The 23,676-nt window shown below is 33.1% G+C and overlaps 1 long non-coding RNA gene across 1 annotated transcript in view; it reads right to left on the bottom strand.

Moving 5' to 3' along the window:
* LOC108606503 overlaps positions 1 to 23,235 on the bottom strand; it is a 30,194-nt gene extending 6,959 nt beyond the window's left edge. The window contains exons 1-2 of the long non-coding RNA XR_001915455.1: positions 22,395 to 23,235; positions 4,195 to 4,219 (exon numbers count right to left, since the gene is read on the bottom strand). This is a non-coding gene — a long non-coding RNA (uncharacterized LOC108606503). The remainder of the gene's footprint in view (positions 1 to 4,194; positions 4,220 to 22,394) is intronic.
* Between the last annotated feature and the right edge of the window lie 441 nt (positions 23,236 to 23,676).

Raw genomic sequence — 23,676 nt, 5'->3', positions numbered from 1 at the left:
TTAAGTGTGTGTGTACATATATGTTGTTGTTGTTGTATTGCTGTTATATTGATGTTGTTGTTATTGTTGGTGTACAAAGCCTAAGCCTGGCAATGTAGCTTTAATTTATTATTATTATTTACAAGTTTGCTTGCCAACTCTTTGTAGTTTGTATACTCTGTCACTCTCTTTCTGTCGCTCTCTCTGTCTGTCTCTCTGCTACTTTTTGTATGGAATTTTATCAAAAACGCGCGTACAATTAGTTTATGTTTTTCTTGTTTGGCTTTTGGCTAAAGGCATTTAGTATGCTTTTCACACCTCATTTTATGTGTAGATAGATTTTGTATCTTTGAGTTTTTTTCTTTTCTTTTCTAACTTGACGCTGTCATTGCCATGCGACAGCTGTCAGAGTAATTCAAGTCGGCAGCAGCATTAAGATCATAATGATCAACAACAGTTGCTGTTGCTGCTGCTGCTGCTGCTGATGATGATAATGAGCAGCGGCGCGGCACATCAACATCAAAATTTTATGTAGGAATTTCGCATTAAAATTGTTTATTGTGTTTATTTATTGCAAACGAGCATCGAGAAACGGCCAAAATGTTAAGAATAATACACACACACACACACACACGTAGGCAAACTTTTATTTTGGTTTTTTTTGTGCTTTTTTTTCGTTTTCATTTCATTTGCTTAAGAGTTGAGTTTTGCGAACTTTGCGTTGGCGTTTCCTACGCTTTCCAAAACAGCTGCCAAACAAGCATTGGACACTTGGCCTCAAGCAAAGCGAAGCGTGCGCGTTGCCCAAATGTTCTAGGAAATTACATGCCACACATACATCTGTGGCAGACACCACAACCAGCCAGCCAGTTAGCCAGCCACAGCATTTGAATTGTAGTACTGGCTTGGGGTGTGGGGCGTAAACATTTGTTGCCAAAAACGCTGCACGTCGTTGTTTATAGCAGTGCACGCGTCTTGCCACAGATATCCGCTCCGGCTATTTCAACAGAACTTTTATATGCAACACGATCGCACGAATTCTAAATAAATATTGCATAAATTGTATGCAATCGGCTATAGGGGCTGAATTCAAATAAAAAAAAGCATTGAGCAGATGTTTAAATTTTGCAATTGAATTAGTGCAATTACTTTTGGCATGAATTGTTTAATCAATAGTATCGATAAATAAATAAATCAACTATAAATAAATAAATCAACTATAAAATATTATTTTAATCGAATTATTTGCAATTTCTTAACAATAATATTCTAAACGAATTGTTTTTTTTAAATGTATAATCGATAGCATCGATAAATAAATGATCATCGATGTCAAATCAACTATAATGACTGACTAACTGATCGATAATATCGATTGTAATGTAAATTTCCAAGCTAAAAATCAGCTATAACTTGTTAGCTATCAATATATGATGCATAGCTAATATTCTAATATGTTTCAATAAATTATACAACAGAATTTAACAATAGTTTTGATTTCTATAAATTTTTTAAGCAAAATTCAATGCATTTGTAACATATTTTAATATGTATCGATAGTATCGATAATATTAAGCAGCAAACTTGTTGTAGCGAAGGTTAAATCTATATTTTTTTTGTTTGTTGGCTTATCTTTTGATAAATGTCTAAATAATCATTAATTTTTATAGCCAACTTTAATCTCTTCTATACTTTGTTAGCTGCATAAGCGTTAAGCTTATGTTTTTTTGTTTTTTTTTGGGCGTGTGCGGAAAGTTTATGCGCTTCAGGGTGCGTCGTGCCAAAATGTGGAAGTAGAAGAAGCAGCAGCTAAGAAAAATGACAGACGTTTTTGTGAAAATATCAATTAGTGTGTGTGTCACTCACAACAGCATGCAAAGCAAATGTGTGTGCGTGTGTGTGTGTGTGTGTGTGTTAACTGCAGCTAAACACGCCTACATACACATACATATATACAATAAGTATATAAGGCGCACATATGTGTAAGCAACTTGGCGCTTTGCTGTCCTTGACACATATCCTTGCCACACACACTTGGCACGCATAACAAACTCAACTATAGCTATGTATGTGTGTGTGCGTGCTTTGGCCAACGCCTTGTCAGGCTTCCGCTCTTGGCGTATGGCCCTAATCCATTTGAACTTTTTACGTTTTGCCAAGGATAATAAAAGGAAAATTCTTTTTACTTTATTTGCCAAAGCGCAAAACTTTTGCGGCTTCCCTCGACCCTGTGTGTGTGTGTGTGTGTGTGCTTGGTAATATAATCCTAATGGAATTTACACTGTGTCCTAAGCAATTTACTAGCAAAATGTATGCGCCTTGCAACAAAGTTTTAACTAAATTTAAGTTCAAATAGTTTTAATAGCTGCAGCATAAATTAAATGAAAATTTGGCTGCTACGATTGAAGCGGAAATCTCAGCACGCTTGGGCTGCTCGCTGCTGCTCAGATAAAAATTTAGAAATAAAATAGCAACAAATTACGTGTGTGTGTGTGATGGAAAGAACTTGAGAACTGAAATGCCAAAGCGAGCGGCAAGCACAGACATTTTTTTTTTTGGGCTGAAGGTCAAGTGCATTAAGGCGAAACGGAAGTGAAAACGTTAAATACATGTGAGAGCTACATATAGAAATAGAAATAGTCGAAGCAGCAACGAAAATCAAAATGAAAAGCGAGCAACAGAGAAAGAGAGAGAGAGAAAGAGAGAGAGAGAGAGCAAGAGCGAGAGGCAGAGCATGCGTGAGCGCTATAAATTTTCTATATTATTTTATACTATTTTATTTTGATTTGATTTTGAACAGATATATAGCTATACTGCTATAGCTTATCCTTGTAGTGCTTGTGGCACTTAATTGTGCGTGTCAGACAAACATGGACATGCCACATGGACATGCCACACACACAGAATAAAAAGCAAGTAGCGCATTAAACGGAAATGCTGGCGCCGACATTATCATGCTAGCTCGCTCACACTCTGTCGCTCGCTCTCGCTCTCTATTTACTTTTTGTATAGCTTGCAATTATGTTAATTGGAGACTAAAGCGCTCAGCTCTTGTTAAAGCATTTTTTGGCTTTAACTTTAGTTTTTACTCGTACTGCGTTTTCTTTTGCTTTTGCTGATTGATTTGCGCACACGCAGCAAACAGAGACAAGGACAAGCACTGGCGCCTGCTTGTCTCGAGTGCCTCACACCACACGAGCCCAGAGCCCAGAGCTTGCCTCACCAGCTGCTGCTGCTGCTGCTGCTGCTGTTGCTTGCCTCTTGCCACACCTTGTGACGCAGCAACGACGTAGCGCCCGAATTGATTGCGTGCAGCAAATTAGCTGCCTTTGATTGATTTCCTTTCTGATTTTACTTTACGCTGTGTATACGCTGCGTATACGCAATATATGCTAGCCACAGCAGCAGCTGTGTCACTAAATTTAGAGCACAAATTTGCTTGTTTACATGTCAGCCGCCGCCGCTGCCGTTAGAAATGGGCTAACGGGCAATGGCCTACAGCATGTAAACAAAAAACAACAACAATTGATATTAAACAAATATTTATGCTGATGGAAATTTGTAGTAGAATTTTTTTTAACAAATTTTAACAAAAATTAATCAAATTTTGTTTTTATACTTTCAGCTTGTTACTGCATAAATGTAAGTAAGCATATATATTATTATTTATTTATTATTTGAACGAAAAAAATTGCTAATAATTGATGAAAACTATTTTTATAATTTTTTCTTACTGTTAACTAATTAATTTTCTTACTTTAATCAAATAATATTTTCATTTTGCAAACATAGCTCAAATTAATTTAATTTGCTAATTATTATATTTTAAAAAAATGTTCTTACTATTCATAGAACTGAATTTTGTTTAATTAAATAATAAATTCAATTGATGCACAATTAATTTTGATTTAATTTTATGCAATTCTTATTTAAATTAAACTAAATTTATAGCCAAGCTGCAAACATAGCTCAAATTAATTTAATTTGCTAATTATTGATAGAAAAATATTTAAAATGGGCAGCAAATATTTTTAAAAAATTTTCTTACTATTAGTTCTATAAATTTTGCTTAATTAAATAATAGATTCAATTGATGCATTGATTTTGAACAAATAAAACTAATTGCACAATTAATTTTGATGCTTATTTAAATTAAACCAAATTTATAGCAATTTATGAGTAAACTTAACTTAAATTTATTTCATTATGACTTACCATTAAATGCACAAACGTTTGAAACCTGCAATGATAAACAAACATAAACAAATGAGTTATTGAATAATGAGCATTAATGTGTTTTTTAAAGACTTGCATATTAATAACGGCCATGCTCAATGTCTTTGGCTTAATAACAAATTTTTTGCTGTAATCGAAGCTGTGTGCGTCGACCATCAATAATTGCAGCTTATGGCAATCAATTACCCCCACCCCACCCCGCCACCCACCCAACACCAATGAACAGCCTAGGCTAAAGTATTTTGTGTGTGTAAGACGATTGATGATTATTGATTAAGTGGCTGTCTGCTATTGCTTTTGGGCAGCCAACGCCAGCCAAAATTGGCGGACGACCCAGCGCATGATTCATCAGCAGCAGCAACGTCAAAAAAAAACAAAAAAAAATATACAAAAATATATTTTTGTGTACAGCCAAGAGAGCGACGCTAAAAACAAATGCGCGTAGGTAGCGGCGTCGATTTTTTAGGCAAACAAGCGACACACATGAAGCTAAGAGGGGTGCTGCAGGGGGGGGGGAGGGTACGAGTGTATTCTATGCTGGCGAATTGTTTAGGTAGCCAACAGTCAGCCAGCAGTTTGTATTGTGTCCATTAATTTAGCTTAAATTCTGGCAAAAAAGCAAATGTTTTGTTTATTTGGCTTTTGGCTTGCAAACCGCGGACCCCCCACCCTACACCCACGCCACTGCTGCAGCCTCCAGCGTTAGTGTGTCCTACTGTATTTTTTTTTCTCTGCTTTTTGGCTCACAAGAATTCTTTTCTTGAAAGTTGCAAGCGTCTTATTTGCCAGCTTAATGGGCATTAATTTGTTTGAAATGCCAAAAGCGTTGCGGACCAAAGTGCTAAGCACTGAATCTGCCTACAGCTCAGTTTGTCAGTCAGTCAGTCAGTGCCGCTCTAGCGCTCATTTGGTTATTTTGTGTGAATTTTCACAAAATTGTGCATTGAAATGTGCAAAATTCCCAATTAGCTGCAATTAACAGCAAAATCTGCTAAAAATAAAGCAACTGCAGCAATTTGCAGCACAACAAAATATTTGTTTCAATTTCAATAAACTAAAGTTCAAAGTTGTCAAAGTACAAATTTCAATAACTAAATGCAAAATATGCGCAATTTCATTAGTTAAAAAATATAAAAAAAATATATATTAAATTACAACATATTTATAACTGAATTAACAAACAATTTTATATGAAATTTAAATTAGTTTGCACACAAACTCAATAGAATTGTATTTTTTTTTTTATAAATACAAAAACTTTGCAACAAACTAAGCAAACAATTAGCTACAAAATAAAAAACTGAAATTGTTAGCAATATTCATTTTTTACTGCTGCAGCATGTGTGGCAATAAAAAATGTTTTGTTGTATAATGGGCTGGCATAAAATTAAGGCTCAATTAAATGCAAGCCGCTTTACAGTTCCCATAAGCTGGTCGAAGTGTCTAGTAGGGTGAGTCAATTAAACAAAAGTAGTAAAGTTCTAGTAATAGAAAACATAGAAAATTTGTGTAGAAATGATTTTTAAGACAAAATCGAATAGAAAATGTTAAAAGGCAATGTAGAAATTTTTTTCTGAAAAATTTTATTTCTCTAATTTAACATTTTTTATGCTCATTTTAGCTTAAATAAATATTAAAAAAATTTTGTTAAATAAAAAAATGATAAATAAAAAAAATACTACAAACAAATTTGAGTATAAATGAATTTTAGAACTATAAGTTGGTTATGGAAAATATTCTACAAATTTTTCGTAGTTTAATATTTAGCTAACGAGTCACCCTAATGCATAGGGCTCCGTCTTAAGCGTTTGCAGCTCAATAAAAAAAGAATCTGCTATTTGTTGCTAATTTGATTGTCAGTTGTTGTTGCTTTTTGCATATGAAGACATCAAATTATGGCTTTAACTTTATGAGAGTGGCTCATTAACAGTTATGAGTTATGATTAAAGTTCTTTTGTTGCTGTTTTGGTTGACATAAGAATTTTGTAGACAAGACCTTGGACTGATCACAATTTTGTGTTTAGTTTCAACAGTTTATTGATCGACGACTAGTTTAAAACCAATTAGCGCATCTTATGTGCTGTGTGGCCTTCGCCAAGTGTCATGTGCTCCCGGAAAGAGAGCTAGAGTTGAAATTTAAATAATGAAGATGAGCATTTAGAATGGCTGCTTTGCAATTAACAAACGACAGCTGCTCCACAAAAAAAAACAAGCTGCAGGCACTAAAAATAAAGAGCAACAAACAGAAACACATTAAAAATTATTTAATTAAGTGATTTTAATTTTTTGTTGCTGTAGCAGCAGCAGACTGCGGACTGTTGATTGTCTAATTTCATTAATTCACCCAACCCACCCCCCACCCGCCCCGCCAAGTGCTGTGGGGTGGCTCTTTTTTGTGTGTGTGTTTTGGGGTCTAAGAGGTTGGGGCTCCAATCAAGCGCTTGACGTAAATTGATTGGCACAGCGCCAATATGAATTAACCGTTAGTAGTTAGGCGGCTGCTGCAGCGCGCTTTTGACCCACTGTGCACAGACATTCGATTCAATTAACATTAGAAAAATTATGTGACCTTTGTTGACCGCACAGCAGCAGCAGCAGCAGCGATAACGATTACGATAACACATGTGATCGCGTGGGCGTTGCACATAAATCACACTTAAAAGTCAAACTCAATACACACACACACACGCACGCACACACATGCAGCAACTTCTAATTGTATAATAATCGTTTAATTGGAACAAAGTCTAATTGGCACACACACACGCACACACACACACAAGTGAGTGTCTGCCTTAACCTTTTGAAGAAAGCAGTTACGTTTACAATTTATATATAATTTATATATAATATATTTTTTTTTTTTGTTGATTATACAACCACGCAGCATTTGCCTTTTAAGCCAGATTTAGTCAGTTATATATATATATGACGCTAGTGGGAACATTTCCATACAAATGAGACGTCAAAAGCCACAGAGCGAAATGCTAATGCCCAAAAAGCAAATCGCGCGAGAGTAGAATTGCGCATCTGATTTTAATTTATAGCCCCAGCATATATATACCTAAGTTTTTAGCTTTGCCTGTGCTATAATTTAAAAACAATAAACATAACAAAAAGGCCGGGGCGTGACAGCAGCAAGATACAAAAAAAAAAAAAAAAAAACAAAAAACAAAACAAAACATAAAAAACAAACCTAACCCAAAAGCTAAGCCCAACAACAACAACAACAACAAAGACGACAAACACTCTGGCTGGCCTCAGTTACAACTTGGCTAATGCTTCCGGTTTAATTAGGCTTACAGAGCCGCAGCAACTGGCTCTCTGACCAGCGCTTAAAGTTTGTAAGACCTTCAGCCAAAGCAGCACACGAATTGATAAGATATGGCCAAAAAATAATTTATACATATAACACACACACATACAACTATTTACAAGCTATAGTCATGCACTAAACGCATTTATTATAAATTGTTATAAATCATTGACAGAGCTTTGCTAATCAAACAGAGTTGTCAGCTGTTTGAATTTTTTATAACAATTGTATGCAATTTAAATCACATAATTCAGTTGAGCATGCTTACATTCCTAATATTTAATTCTATATTTAAACTATTTTTTTTTTAATGTATAATTTAGTTGGGCAAACTTGTATTACTTAAAAATTAAAATTGAAGAAACAAATTAGTACTGAAGAATAGCTTCAATAGGTCCTTTTATAAGGTTATGTAATAATATCGAGGAAAAAAGCTGTAAATTATTTAAAAATTTTATTTTGAGAGAAAAATATACAAATAATTAATAATCATTTTTTTTTGAGTCTTATTTTTTTTAATCAAAAATAATGATTATAGTCTAAGTTTTATGAAATTGAAAATAATAATTACGTTTGAAAAATATCTTAAAAATTGGAAAATAATCATTACCGTGTAGTTTTTATAATATAACTTATAATGATTACCGTGCCAGAAAAAAATTAAAATAATTCATTATACAAAATAATATAAAATTTAAAGTAAATTACATAAATTTACAAAGAATTTAGTTACAACTTTAACAAATTAAATTTTTTTTAAATTTTTATAGCTTTTTTATTGCATTCTTAAAGCAAAAGTAATACTTAGCTGAGCATGCGTGAATTTTTATTATAATTATTTATTTTTTTTATTTTTATTGCATACTTATACTTTTTTTTATATATTTTTAAAATGCATTATTTTCATGTGCTAATTTTGATTATTATACAATAATTATTGCATAATTATTTTTTATATAATGTCAACAAATTGACATTTTTTTATATATATAATCATTCAACATTCATCACAGCCTTGTTAAGTTGCTTTCTCTTTATTTGTGCTTCTTTGTACGCCAACGCTTTTGTGAATTTACAATAGAATAGTTTACAATATTTTTTTTTTATGCTTTGCCATAGTTCTTGGAACTAATTTTAGCAGAACTCGCTGGCTGCGCTTTATTACTCAGTTTTGTAGTTTGCTAGAAACTGCATTAGTCAAAAAAAAAAAAAAATAATAATAAAATAATGCAGCAGATGCGCAAATATTTAACAATTACTCATAACTTTAGTCATGAACGAATGAACAGACCGCAGCTATGGACATGGGCTCGAGCCCAATGGACATGTAATGTTAATTGCCGTTTCATTATCAATGGGTAAATATAATTTCACTGTATGTCTGCTCAATTCAAAGCGCAGCCGACTTAAGTACGCTGATGTTTGTTAATATTTTGTTGTTGTTGTTTGTTTGTAGCGGAAATCCAAAACGGGACAAACATCAGCCGCTAACTTGGCTTTGAATTTTGTGTTTTTGGACATGAACTTCCTTTAATCATTTGCTGCATATTGAGCTATGTATATGTGTGTGTGTGTGCGTGTGTGCGTGTGTACATATGTTTATTATATTATGTACTTGACGTACTTTTGTAATGTCTTTTTAATGGGCGTTGTACTTTGCTCGGGGCAATCAATATACAAAAAATTTCGAAATCAACGTCTGCACGACTTGATTATGCACTTTAGATAAAAGTTATGAAAAAATAGACCAATTATAAAATTGAAAAAAATATATTTGAATTACAATGCATAAAAATATTAAAATTTTGGATATGCTCAAATAAATTATGAGCTTTGCATTGCCTGCAAACTTTACAGTAATAATAATAATAATAATTTACTATAATAAATATTTTGTATAATTTTACTTATACGACAAAATTTGCCTGCCTGCGATTGTTTATGGTGCTTTACGTTTTGGTGCGTTTTAATTATTCATTTAAATAAAATTGCTTAGTTGCTTGCACAGGATACAAGGATATGTTGCAAGCATTTATAAATACTCGATGCCCACCGAATTCTTTAGCAATTTGCAATGCATTTTATTCTTTTCTTCATATGTGTGTAGTTTAATTTAAGAATTAATTGCTAAAATTTAACAATAATCAACATACACAATAAAATAGTAAAAAAATATTATAAAATTCTATAATTTCAAATAAAAATATATATGATTATAAATATAAAAATTAGTGTATTAAAAATGCTAGCACAATCAACAATTGATACACTTTGAATTATAAAATTAAAAAAAAACTAAAAATGAATTTATAATATATAAATAATTTAAATGCACGTTGGCATGTACATAAATTTTATTAAAATTATGTGCGCAACTACAATAAACAAAGCGCATTTGTTTGCTTACACCAAAGTAGTTGTCAAACAAAACAGAAAGCAAACTGCTATAAAACTCATGAAAATGACATTTTAAAATATGTAAATGTCTGCTCATAAATTTCGGTTGAGTGCGTGTTTTACATTTTCCAAAATCGTGCCAAACCCCAACCCCACTTAGGCATTATATATATTGTATATACACTCAAGTGTATATAAGCTATAAATATAATATAATATATATATATGTATATATCGGTTTCAAGTTCATTTGGCTGCTGGCACACTTTGGGTATAAATTTTGAGCCATAGAGTGGGTGGCCCAATTGTGTGGCAAGTGCTTGTTGCTTGTTGCTGTAGCAGCAGCAGGTGCCGTTTAACTTTGTCGGCATTTTTTGCTTTGTTGTTGCTGCTGCTGCTGCTGCTGCAGCACAAATCGTAGAAAATCAGCTCGTCATTATTACAGTAATTGATTGATTGATTGATTAACTTGCTTACGCTGCTCTATGGCGTTTTCTATAGTCTCTATAATTGACAATTGGCTTGCGGGCATGTGCCGACGACGACTCGACATGCAATGAAAAGCGAGAGAACTCAACAATGTTTTTCAATTGTGGTCAATGCAGAGTGGGCGTGGCAGCAAATTGTTAATTGTGCATTGTGTTCTGTTGTTTTCAATGTCGCTGCAGCGTGCAACACCCACACAGCGGTAACCCTATACACATGTTTGTGTATCCCTGGCAAACAAAAGGCGCACAAATTTGCAAATATAAAGCAAACATTGCAAATGCAAATAAACGAGGTGCCCAAAACAATGCCAACCAATTCAAATAAACAATTAAGCCAGACACACACACACACACACACACACACACACCTGTTAAGGTGTGTTGCAGCTCCAAGTGTGATGAGCAGCCCAAGGGGGCAAACCATGTTATTAACCTCTCTGCCCACAAAGTTCAATTAGCATTATGCATTTTGTCTGGCAACGCTGTTTGCTTTATATATTAAATAAATTGATTTCTAATCCATTACTAATTAGTTTATTTTTCACAGCTAATTGTTAAAATTACAAACATATTTAAAAAATTAAACGCAGCATTAAATAAAAATATTTTACATTTTTAAACAAATTCCATAATATTTATATATATTCATTTATTTCTAATAATTAACTTTAAACTTTTTAATGTGTATTTTGTTTTCGAAAATTTTTGAGCAGCACTATTTAATTTATTAAATTTTTTATTTTAATTATTTAATTTATTGTTTTGTTAAAAATAATTAAACTTAAATTAAATATTTATTGGCGCTAGCTTGTAAAATTATTTATTTTAGTTAATAGCTTTAGCTTAATCTGGCAACGCCAAAAAGAACTTGAACCACTTTTGCAAGAACTTTCTTAAACTAAATATACATTTTGTATGCATATGACAGTCTTGCCATAATTATGATGCCAAAAACAAAAAAAAAACTTGTCCAAAATGTTTACGATTATTTAATTAATTTTTGTGTTTTTTTTTATATATAAATTGCTTATTGTTTTAAATGAGTTTTATTTGTTAATTAGCATATGTTCGAAAGAATTAAATAAATATTTATGCATGCACATCAACGAAAGAAAAACAGACAAGCAAACAAATATATATATACAGTATGTATATAAAGTATATGAACGACAGTGTCGAAAAAGAAACTAGTTTGAAGCTAATGAATGGTCGAGTGGCACGTCAGTGTGCGTGAATGGGAAGTTGTAGATATATATATATATATATATAGAGACATATAGTCAAGCCGTATATCGTATATGGCAAATGCCAATGAACCAGAGAGGCCATCAAATGAGCTTTGAGCGTTTGTCTATTTCTATTTCTTTTACTGCTCTATGTGTGTGTGTGTCTATTAGTTTGCATAATTTATGGAATGGCCAAGAGAGAGAAAACTGCTAACTGAACTTCTAACGAATTTATAGCATCAAATCGAAATTGCAATAGCCGCGCCCAATACCAAATTGAACGGCTTACAAACTATGAAGATGTCGCTAGTGACTAATAGAAAAACTAATGTTTTTTTTAGCGCATTTTTCAAACACACACAAACACCCACTAACGAGTTGAACGAAAAAAAAAAAAGTAACAAAGTGTAACAAAGTTATAAATCCAAAAGTTTGACGCCCACGTCAAGGCCACAGCTAATTTGCATATCTCAGACATACTAGCTTACAAACACACACACACACACACACATATGTATGTGTGCCATGCCATTGTTAGTTACATTTGTGTTTATAGCTAAGTTACGTACTCGCCACGTTGTCTACTCACTTCAGTCAACTTAATCGATTGAAGTCTCGCCTACTTCACTTGACTTACTTCAGTTAAAAGAGTTTGCTCTTGGCAAAAGCTCAATAAGCCACAAACGTAGCTGCTTCTAGCTGATTCTTTAGCTTTGCTATGTTTTTAAATAAATAAAATACTTTTTTGTTTAACAAATTTAGAGCTGGAAAATTGCCAAAAAAAAAAAAAAAAACAATAATATAAGTGTAGCTAAATTTTTAATTAAAAATAATATGTGAAAAATAAATAATTTCAGCGCTTTGTTGAAATGCAAAATTGTTAAAAAAAATCAAATTTATGCAATTTCTAATAAAAACATGACATTTATAGCAAAAATTTAAAAAAAAATTATTGTTTGAGAAAAATTTAGTTGCTTACATTTTTAAGAATTATTATTTATAAATATTATTTAATAGTAAGCATTAAATGCAATGCAAAAGTAGCTTAAACTAAAATAATTAAATGCTTTAATTAAATGCTATGTAATTAAACAGTTTAAAATAAGCAATGCAAATGCTTATTTATTTATTTGCAGCAAATGTAGCAGCTAAATAAAAAAAGCAAGCAATGTATTAAACTATAATTGACACTAAAATATGTAAAATATATAAAAAATTAAATTAAATTAATTTAATAAATAAAACACAATTTAAAAACTAAATAATTGTTGTTAGCAAAATAAAATGCGCGCCTTACTCTATATAGAAAATAATAGCAGCTATTTTATTTTTGGTGAGTTGATATGCATACATACATATATATTATGTATGTAACTATGTCTACAACTGTGTGGTATATATATATATATAGTATATATGCTAAGCATGTGCGTGTGTAACTAAATACAATGCAAATTTCTTTGCTGGCCGCATGTAATTTAGTCAAAAAGGCAGACAAAACAACAACAACGAAAAAAAGGCATTGAAATACATTAACGCACACACACACAGAAACAAACACATGCAAATAATACACCCCCGTGACGCTTGCAGCGGCATAATTAATTAGCTGCCAGAGTGAGGAGTGAGGAGGGGGGTGAACTGTGCCGCTTTTGTGCTAATGAGCCCATATTGTGCGAAAAAAAGCAACAACAACAACAACAACAACAACAGCAGCAGCAGCAATAAGAAGCAGCGTCACACAACTTTGGCTAAAAGCGTGAGCCATGAGCCGCTACATAGAATGTGCTATTAAAATGGATTCCCGCCGGACATCCTGACCATATTATATTACCAGCTGTTTCAGCTGTTGATGGACATGACCCAAAAACAACAAACAACAGCGTTCAAAGCGCTATAGGGTGACCCATATATATATATATATATAAAAAAAAGGACACAATGTGCAGCGAAAGTGATGAAGACAGCAAAAGCCGCAGCCAAACCTACAAGCCGCACCCTTAGTGTAGCAGAGAGCGAACGAGCGAGAGCGAGAGCGCGCGCTCAATGCATTAATTTGATTAGCAGTCCAGGATATAACGAGCTAATGCCATTTCCTTAACGTTGGCCCACACGTTAAGCTTGACCATCTGGCCAACCCCAAGACAAACACTAAAAGCCATAAAAACCAGAAAATTAAAAGTGCAGCCCACGTTAAGTTTTTTTTTTTTTTTTCAGTTTCAGCTGCCGCAGCGACATGTGAATTTTCATTGGCGTTGGCGTCGACGTCGACGTCAGCAGCGGAAGTGCAGCCTAGTGCACTAACGCCTACGCTCAATAGCAACAAAAACTTTAAACTAAATCAAAAATGTTCAACGTTTAGCAGCTTTACTTAAAGCTGCGGTCACTTGAACTTAATCACTAGCGTAGGCTTCTAAACATGCGTTTGCTTATATGTGTGTGTGTGTGTGGGTTTTTTAATAAGCTTCATGACTGTAATTAGCAATGTGTGTTGTGTTTTTTTTTTTTTAAATTAAAACTATTACAAGCTTGTCAATGAGCAGACGCCAGCAGCTTAGCTTAGTTTCTATTCATAGGCACTTCAATTGCGATTACTAATCAATTCAATTTGCTGTTGAAAATTAAACGTTATAATTAGTTAATGCACAGCTGACATTTTTTAATCAATCGTTTTCGAACTACTGTTTTTTTATTTTCATTTTCTTGGCATTTTCTAACTATTTTGCTACTTTTATATAATTTGTGCAATTTATTACATTTTATTATTTAAAAAAAAATTATTTTTGCTTGTCAAGCAAATAATTCAATTTTGTATTTTCCTACTTTTGTATAATTTACTTAAAAAAAAATCTACAAAAAATTCATTTCGCATTGTCAAACAATTAATTCAATTTTGTAATTTAATCAATATTTTTTTTTACTATTTTCGTTTACTATTATAATTTAAAAAAATTTATTAAAAATATATATTTAAATATTTTTTTCAATTTTACTACTTTACAATAATTTATTGAGTTTATTCTATATTATTTGAAAAAAAATAATAAATATATTTATTCGATTTCACTACTTTAATTTATTGAATTAATGCTATATTATAATTTGAAAAAAAAAAATCTATTAAAAATATATATAAATATATTTTTTCCTATTTTGCATATATATAATTGAAAAAAACTACAAAAAATGATTTTAGCTTGTCAAACAATTAACTAAATTTTGTATTATTTTTTACTATTTTCCTAATTTTATATAATTTATTGAATTTATTCTAACTATCAAAACTTAATTTTGCATTGTGTTTCAAGTAATTCGGACATATTTTTTCAATTTTGAATATTTATATTTAAGCATTTTGTGCTCATTTTGAAATACAAATAAACTAATTACTAATTACTTGTTGCTGTTTCTATTTCAGATCCAAATTGGACTCGCTGTAAGTTTGCATTTATTTTAATATTTAAATGATTAGAAAAACCAACGATCAACTGTTTGCTATGACATTTGCAACGAAATAATAATAATAAAAATATTAATAATAGTCAGGTTGGAATTTTAGCTATCACTAGCTGTTAGATTTGTGTTTGCTGTGAACAATGCAAAGGTGCTAAATAAAATAGACACACACAACAATATTCAATTTCCCTATGCAAATGGGCAGCAATGAAAATACAAAAGCAATAGTTGTTGTTGTTTTCATTTAATTTTGTATTTTTTTTGGCTGTTTGTTGTTTTATTTTTTGGTTGCCGTTGCTCTTAGACCTTGAACAAGGTGAAGTTGATTGCTGAGTTATTGCTATTGTTATTGTTGTTGCTGTTGAAGTTCAAAGTTAATTTGCGCTCGAAACGAAAACGAAACGAAGCGAAAAAGAGAAAAACGTAAAGTCGCATAAACAATGCGCCCAAAAACGCAAAAAACTAAAAGATAAAGCTACAAAATCCAATTGCTGAAAAATTCACACCTTAGGCCAGTGCGGCCAAAGCGGCGTATGCTTAATGGAAACAACAAAAATGAATCAATCAAAAGTTAGCGCAACAAAATGTGGCTTAAGCATACACATATATGTGTTTGTGTGTGTGTGTGTGTGTTAGTTACTTCCGCACATTAATTCTGACAGCTGCGTTTAAAGCTCAAACTTGCAATTTGAGTTGAGCTCCTGCCACTGTTGGTTGCAAGTTGCAACCACCGCGTGGCAAGTGGCGCACGCCAGGCCGTCGCCAGCCGCAGTCCAATGTGCAAATTATTTTTGGCTCAAATACAATTAACTTTTGAGTTCTCTGCGCTATAAATAAAATAATATTTATTGCTTGGCTTGCCATACGCTGATATTCTAATTAATTACAGCATTTAATGCATGCTTTGATCTTTTTAAATTTCTTCTGTGTTTTTTTTTTTTTTGCGCTTTTACAGCTGACAAATTGCTTTTGGCGCTCACTGTTAACAACGCAATCGTATTAACCTTGAGACTTGCAGTCGTCGCATCCAAATCGTGAGCCGTAACGCTTGTTAATTTTTTTTTTTTTTCCAGCTCCCAATTTGTTTTGTCAAATTTTCTTTGTTTTAAATAAATTACGTATAATGAGAGTTGTGTGTGTGTGTGTGTGTGTGTGTGAAAAACAACAGACATTCCAGTTTCCCATATTTAAGCAACCTTCAACTGTTTGCCCCGCTGCCCCCGCTGGCTATCTCTTTCTATTGCGCGCTCTCTTTCGTTCTTTTGCGCTGCTGCGTTCGTTTAATTGTTATATAATTAAGATGCGCGCTATTATTATACTTTAACTATTTTGGAGCGCGTTTATTTTGCTTTTTTATATTTCTGTTTTTCATTTACTGTCTGATTTTATGGCTCAAAAAGCGTAACACCGACAAATCATAAAACAAAATAACACTCACACACACACACACACACATGTATACAAGTCAGTCAGTCAGTCAGACAGACAACAAAAATCTAAATCTAAATACAAAAAGTATAAAAAACCAGCCCAAGCCGCCGACAAACGCTTGAAACGCTTTCGGGGGTTCAAGCCCTGCCCACCGCAGCGGAAAGTCATTTTTTAAAATAAAAAACAAAACGAACAACTAACGACAATAAGCTGAAAAGCATATAGGATAGAGTACGCTTTCAAAATTGTTAGAGCAGGCATATTTAAAAATTTATATAATAAATGTGCTAAAAATAATAATTTTGATATATGCGCTAAGTTTTTTGTTTTAAAATAAAATGCATATTAACAATATATATTTTGTATATCGAATTGAATTGGCTAAAAATATTTAATTGAATGTTGCATAGATTTTTATATATTATAAAAGAATTCATTAATTAATTTAAGCGTTTGAATAAAAAAATTAACATTTTTTACTAAATAATATTATTTTTAATTTAATAGATTGCATAAATACAAAATATAGTTAATAAATTTTTATTTGTCAATTTAAGCGCTTGAATAAATATAAATAAAATAAAAAAATTAAAATTAAAATTTTTTACTAAATAATATTATTTTTAATTTAATAGATTGCATAAATACAATATAGTTAATAATTAATTTAAAATTTTTTTTAATAATTTATTTTTTAAGCGCAGGGTATTTGCAAGTCGCCTATGTTGACTAACACACACGTTTTTGGGATTTTCTAATGGGGCACACAAGCCGTGCGCTGTAAGTTTTTGTTGTTGGGTATGGCAAGAGTGGGAGAGGGAGAGAGAGAGGGGAGAGGAGGCACTGACAAACGTCAAGTTTTTAATATGCGTGTGCCTCTCTCTCTCTCTCTCTCTCTCGCTTTAGCTCTCACGCGAATTTCATTTAGGACTACCTGCCCAGCAGAAGAAGAAGAAGCAGCAGCGCAGCAAGCAAAAGTTTTATTTTTTATTTTGTGCGAGGCTCGTTAAGCAGTCGAAATCAAAAAGCGGCTTAGCCTACGTATGTGTGTGTGTGTGTGTCTAATCAGCTGAGGTGTGAATAATAAAAAAACACAGCTTACAAGCAATTGTTGTGTGTGTGTGTGTGTGTGTGGGCTGTTGCCACGCCCACAATATATTAAGGCACACACGTTCTTGTTTTAATAGCCAATGCTAATTTCATTTGTACGTCTTTCGATTTGAAGCGTGAGAAGCGCTTGAGGCGGCTGCAGAGCAGCAAATTCAAGTTCAATTGTTGTTGTTGTTGTTGTCGTCGCTTGTTGTACGTGCAATGAAAGCAAAAGTTGCGTTTGGGCCATTAAAGCGCAACGGCGCGTAACGCCAACGCCAACGACGACGTCGACAGCGAACAACAGCAGGCGCCAGCGTCAGCGCCAGCGGCAGCGCTAACTGCAATTGAAATTGTTCAAATTCTGTGACAGCCGCGACAACTTGGGGGTGGCTAAGAAACAACGCGACGGGGTTGTCTGTGCGGGGCGGGGGGGAGGCAGTCATGTCAACAGAGCGTAATTTATTGATCAACATATATAAAAATACAAAAAAAAAAAACAAAAGCAAAAGCAAACGCATAAATAAATAAATAAAAGCGACTGGCAACAAAATCAAATAAAATAAATAATAACAACAACAATAGCGCGAAGCGAGTGAGAGATTCGTGCGCTTCCTTTGCCTGTCTCATTATTTTTATACGCGGCGCTGCTTTGTTTCTCTTTTTGTTGCTGTTGTGTTCGCAAAATAAATTAGAATTAGGTACAGGCAACAAGCTAAGAAATGCGTAGATACAGATACAAATGTATCTGAACAAAACAAAAAAATGTTTGAATATTCACAGCGTAACGACGACACATTTCCAGTTTGAGTGAAAGAGACAGCAGCACACATATGGCTGCAATTAAGTAATATTTGGAGCAACAACAACAACAACAACAATAAAAAGATGATATATAGTTAGACACACACACACACACAGCTTAACAATTATAAAAAACAACAACAAAATAAAATGCGCGACCCCACATGTATTTTTTATTTTATTTTTGTTTATGCCCCCAGCTACACATTTTATTTATATAAACTTTTCTTTTTTTTTTGTTTTTTTTCTGTGCATATATTTAACACACTCTCTTCACTTTTGCGCTCTTTCTTCTGCTCTGCTCAGTTTTCCGTTTTTAATGTGCTTCAAGGTTAAAAATAATTTATTAAAATGCATACTCAATTTTTTTTTTAGAACGCTTCAGTTTTGTATTTGTTGCAAACATTATAAACATTGATTTAAAATTTAAATGCTTGCCGTCGCTTGTTTGCTTTTATTTTATTTTTTATTCTGGATACTTTTGGCTATTTTGCTTTGCTCGCTCGCCTGGCTTTGGACCCTGGCTTTGACAAATGGCTAACCGGTTTGGCTTTTGGCCAAGCTACGTGTTGTTGCCTTTTTTTTTTTTTTTGTGTGTGTTTTAAGCACTTTTTGTACAGCATTAAGTAAATAAATTGCATACAAATTTTCAATTCAACATTTTCAAACCGAATTACTGTGCCAAAGAAAGTAAAAGCGAGAGAGCGAGAGAGCGAGAGAGCGATAGAGAGCGAGAGCGTTGCAGTTGAATTTTGAGCTGCTCAAATTAATTGTTGGCAACTGCAAAAGGGCAAATCAACTGATGCGGGCTCTAACAAAAGAAGTCAGAACAAGCAATTAAATTAAATAAAAAAATATATACAGGGTGCAAGAGAAAGTTGGCTATGCATTAAATACAGTAATTAAAGTATAAACAAGAAATTAACGCAATTAAATTAATACTAAAAATGCATGAAAAATTCAAAATAAATATGTAATTTAAATATATCAACAAGTACTAACAAATATTACAGACTGCTAGATTTTTGACAGTACTAACAAATAATTGAAATGAAGTATTTAAATTAAAAAATTAAATTTAATTAATACAAAAAATACAAGACAGCAACAAATTAAATGTGTAACTAATAAAAATGACAAAACAACTAAATTTAAACAAATCAACAATTACTATAGACTGCTAGATTTTTAACAGTACTAGTGCTAACAAATAAATGAACTTTATATTTTAACTATATTTTAAAATAAAAAAGAAAGTTGCATTCACATTAATTAGAGCAATTAAAAAAATAAATTAATTCCAATAGATTTAATTTTTTTTGTTAATATGTAACTAATAAAAATGACAAAACAACTAAATTTAAATGTATTAGCAAGTACTAACAAATATTATAGACTGCTAGATATTTAGCAGTACTAAAAAGTACTAACAAATAATTGATAACATTTATTATTTTAACATTTTGAGCAGCACTAGAGACATTATAAATTTGTAAATTTTTTATATTTAAATAAGAAGTATCAAATTGCTGAAGCTAATAAATTTTAAAAAAATAGTGGTATTTATTTTTTGTACTAAAACATATTATAGATTGTTGCTTTACATTTTAAAAAGTACTACCGCATAAGTTAAATAATGCTGCATTTTTATAATGTAAAATATTATAGATCTGTATGAATTTTTATATAGAAATAAGTTCTAAAAAATATGCAAAATCGATTGATTTTGTTTATAATTCAACAAGTTCTGCATTTTGTTACGTTTTAGTAAATTTTAAAATATGAATAAATCAAACTTAATATAAAATGTATTAGAAATGTATAAAAACATGAAAACATTAGCTTTAGTTGCAAACATGTTGGGATATAATAATTAATGTTGTTAATTTATTGCTTAGCTGCGCTGTCTGCTGTTGCAACCAATGAGTGTGCACTGTACTTTGTTTGTCAAGCTGTTGAAATGCGTTTGCCAGTGGCGACGACTACACTGCAATTTTTTATTTATGTACAGAGAGAGAATCTCTGTGCGCATTTCTGTTTGCATATTGCAATTGTGTGTGTGTGTGTGTCAACATAATATTTATTTATTAGTTTATTTACTTGGCAGCAAAATGGTGAAAATTTTTGGTTTTTAAAAATTGAAAAATTTGACAGCAAGACAAAGTTTGTATGTGTGTGTGTGTGTGTGTGTCAAATAGAGTTGTTGGCCTGTTGGCTGTCAAGGCTATAAACTTCAGTGGCTATGTGTGGCATGTGGCATGTAGCAAAAAGTGCTTTGTAGCAAGTATAGAAAATAAACACATGTCGCTCACATTCTTTTTAGAGCTCGCTGAGCTACACACACACACAAAACTTTACACACGCATACAACAAAAATCTTGGCAAATGTGTGTAGCATGGGGAGGGGGGGCTAATGGGGGGTATGGGTAATGGAAGCCCAAAACTGGAAGCGGCAATGAGTTTGGAATTGCGACTGTTAAAAAGAATGAGACAGAGCGAAAGAGTGAGGCGGGTCAATGGGGTCGTCGAAGCAAATGTGACGCCGCAGTTTTCGGAACATTAGACGCACACACACACACACACAGAAAGAGAGAGCGAGAGAGAGAGAGTGAGAGCGAAGTTTTGGTAGCAACAGTAGCTACTGCGTCTTGGTAGCCAACAATGAAAATCATTCATCGCCCAGACATGTAAAGAGTTTTTTTTTTTCGTTTTTTTCGCCCCTTTCATAGCATGGCCAGCTAACCCCCGCTCTGGCAACACCCTCATGTGGCCACACGCATTTTCCCTTCGACTTGCAGAAAAGCTAAAGCTGATTTTCCATCGCATTTTCCGCATACGTTCGCATAAATCTTATGCGATAAAATGCGCAGCGCACAAATTTTCTATTATACTATTATCTATATATATATATTGCTCTAAGCCTGCAATTTTTATGACAATATTTTTGGGGGATGCTCAGCACAAAATTTTGTGGGGTGGGGGGCTTGACTTTGCTTGCTGTGTGGGGTTGCTTTGACCTTTTTTTTTTTTCTATTTTTTGGGTTGCTGTACAATAAATGAAATTTGCGCAGCGCATAAAGTTGTTAAAAATAAACAATAAATTAAGCTGCATTTGTTGTTTTTAGTTATGTATGCATGTGTGTGTGTTATAAACAAAACACCTGTTAAGCTTATTGCATTGAATTGAAAATTGAAAATAATTTTTATAACATTTTTAAAATATTTTGAGTTGATTTTTAGCTTATTGTAAATAATTATTTATTTTTTTGAATTTCTAAATTCCAATTAAATTATTGAAAAATTGTATTGCATTAAAATAATTATAAATATTAATGTTGACTAAGCTTATATATATATTTTTTTTTTTTTTTGTAACTTTATTTTAAATAATGTCTATGTCTATTAAAATTACTAATTTAATTATTATTGCTGCTGCCAACTTTATATAAAATTTATTTGTTGCTTGCAACTTTATTTTCTTCACAATAGCTATTTAAATATTTAATTTATTTATATTATTAATTCAATTGCTGTAGCAATTTAGACTTTAAATATATAATATAATAATTATGCAGTTTATTTTTATACAATTTAGTTAATGCATTTTTACTATTAACGTTGACATTTAGTCACAATTTTTACTTTTTTTTTTAAACTTGAGCGCTATTAAATATTTTTTTAATGAATGTTATGTGGGGGGGTCAAGCCTTTGTAGGCACAACAGCTGTGAGCTCTGGGGACTTTCCCCCTTTCGTAAATGCAAACCGCAAAAGCTCACACACACACACACACATACTTGAAGAGTTATTATCAAAGCTATTAAAACTTTTGCAATTGCAGTTCTCGGGTTCAAAGGGGCGTTTGGCGCGTAGGCGTTAGTTTTTGTGGGCGTGGGCGTGCAACTTTCAATGTGTCTCAAGTCACGTACTTTGGGTCTATTTAGATATATTTTTTAGTTTTAGAAGCGCTCACCTGTTAACGCGTTTCGTTTGCAGCTGCTGCTGGTTGAGAAGAGCCGGAAGAATTGGAAGCAGTTTGTTTTGTTTATTTTTCAGTTTTGTTGATTGTCCATTAAAACGTTAACCAACACTGACACCTGTTCGCTTAAACTTTTCAAATGTGGTGGCATAAGCCCTTTGGGTTTTTGCCACTTTAAGCGTTCTAGGGGGAGGCTTTGAAGGGGGTGGGGGCGTGTGCACTTTTAACACTAAAGCGTAACGCTATAAGGCATATTTTGGTTTTGCTAACACTTCGTTGTTGGAAAAGCACTTTAAAAAAATATACAATACGATCTCCGGTTGTGGAAGCTGCAACAACAACAACAACGACGACGACGACGAGACGGAAACGACGACGATCCAAAAAAAAAAAATTATAACAAATTAACCGAAAAAAAAAGAGACGTAAACACAGTTAAGGGCCTACGTCTTTCCGAGTGGGTGTACGTTGAATTTTTTTCGGGTTTTCTCTGTAGGTGTAGGGCATACAAAAAAAATGTATTTATTGTTATTAAGTGTATGTTTGTTTTGTTGTTGTTGTTGTTGTTTGTCTTTAGTTTGTTTTCTGTTTTTTTGCTTGTGTTTTTTTCTTTCTTGTTTGTTTGATTCGTTTTCAGTTTCAGAGTTGCTCACGCGACGAAACCAACACGTTGAATAAAAGTTCGGGTGAATTTGAAATACGCTTAAAGCCAATAAGTCAGTTGGCTGGCAGCGCAGCCAGCGCCGGCGGCAGCGGCAGCGACGTCGACAGCGACATTCGTTCTAATACCGAACGAAGCGACAAGAGAACAAAACGAAACGAAACGAGACGAGACAGCAGCAGCGAAACGAGCAAAAAAAAGAATAATAATAATAATAAAAACAACGCTAAGGCAAAGGCGCGGCAAGCGAGCGCTCTTTGTTGTTGTTGTTGTTCTAAAGCTCGAGACAACAACAAAAGCTGCCACTATAAAAATCTAATAAGAACCTCGTCGTCGGCTGCGCGTTCGGGTTCTGTCGCTAGCGCTGCTTGCGTTTTGGTGGTGGGCAGCGCTGTTGAGTAGGCTGACGGACTGTCGCTCTGTCGGTCGATTGGTCGTCGTCGCGTTCAATTCAGTTACACGCAAAGCACTAAAAAGCGGCGACACTCGGTCGGCCAAGCGAACGCTGCTCAAGCAAAACGACTGAAAAATGGAACGACCACCAAACCAAACAAATAAACAAACGAGCGAAGCGCACGCGGCGCGCCGCAAACTCAAAGCAAAAGTCAGAGGCGC

Source organism: Drosophila busckii, chromosome X (genome assembly GCF_011750605.1).
Source record: "Drosophila busckii strain San Diego stock center, stock number 13000-0081.31 chromosome X, ASM1175060v1, whole genome shotgun sequence".
In the NCBI taxonomy this organism is placed as follows: Eukaryota; Metazoa; Arthropoda; class Insecta; order Diptera; family Drosophilidae; genus Drosophila; species Drosophila busckii.
The sequence above is the reverse complement of the archived record's forward strand: the minus strand, read 5'-3'. Positions and strand labels throughout refer to the sequence as shown.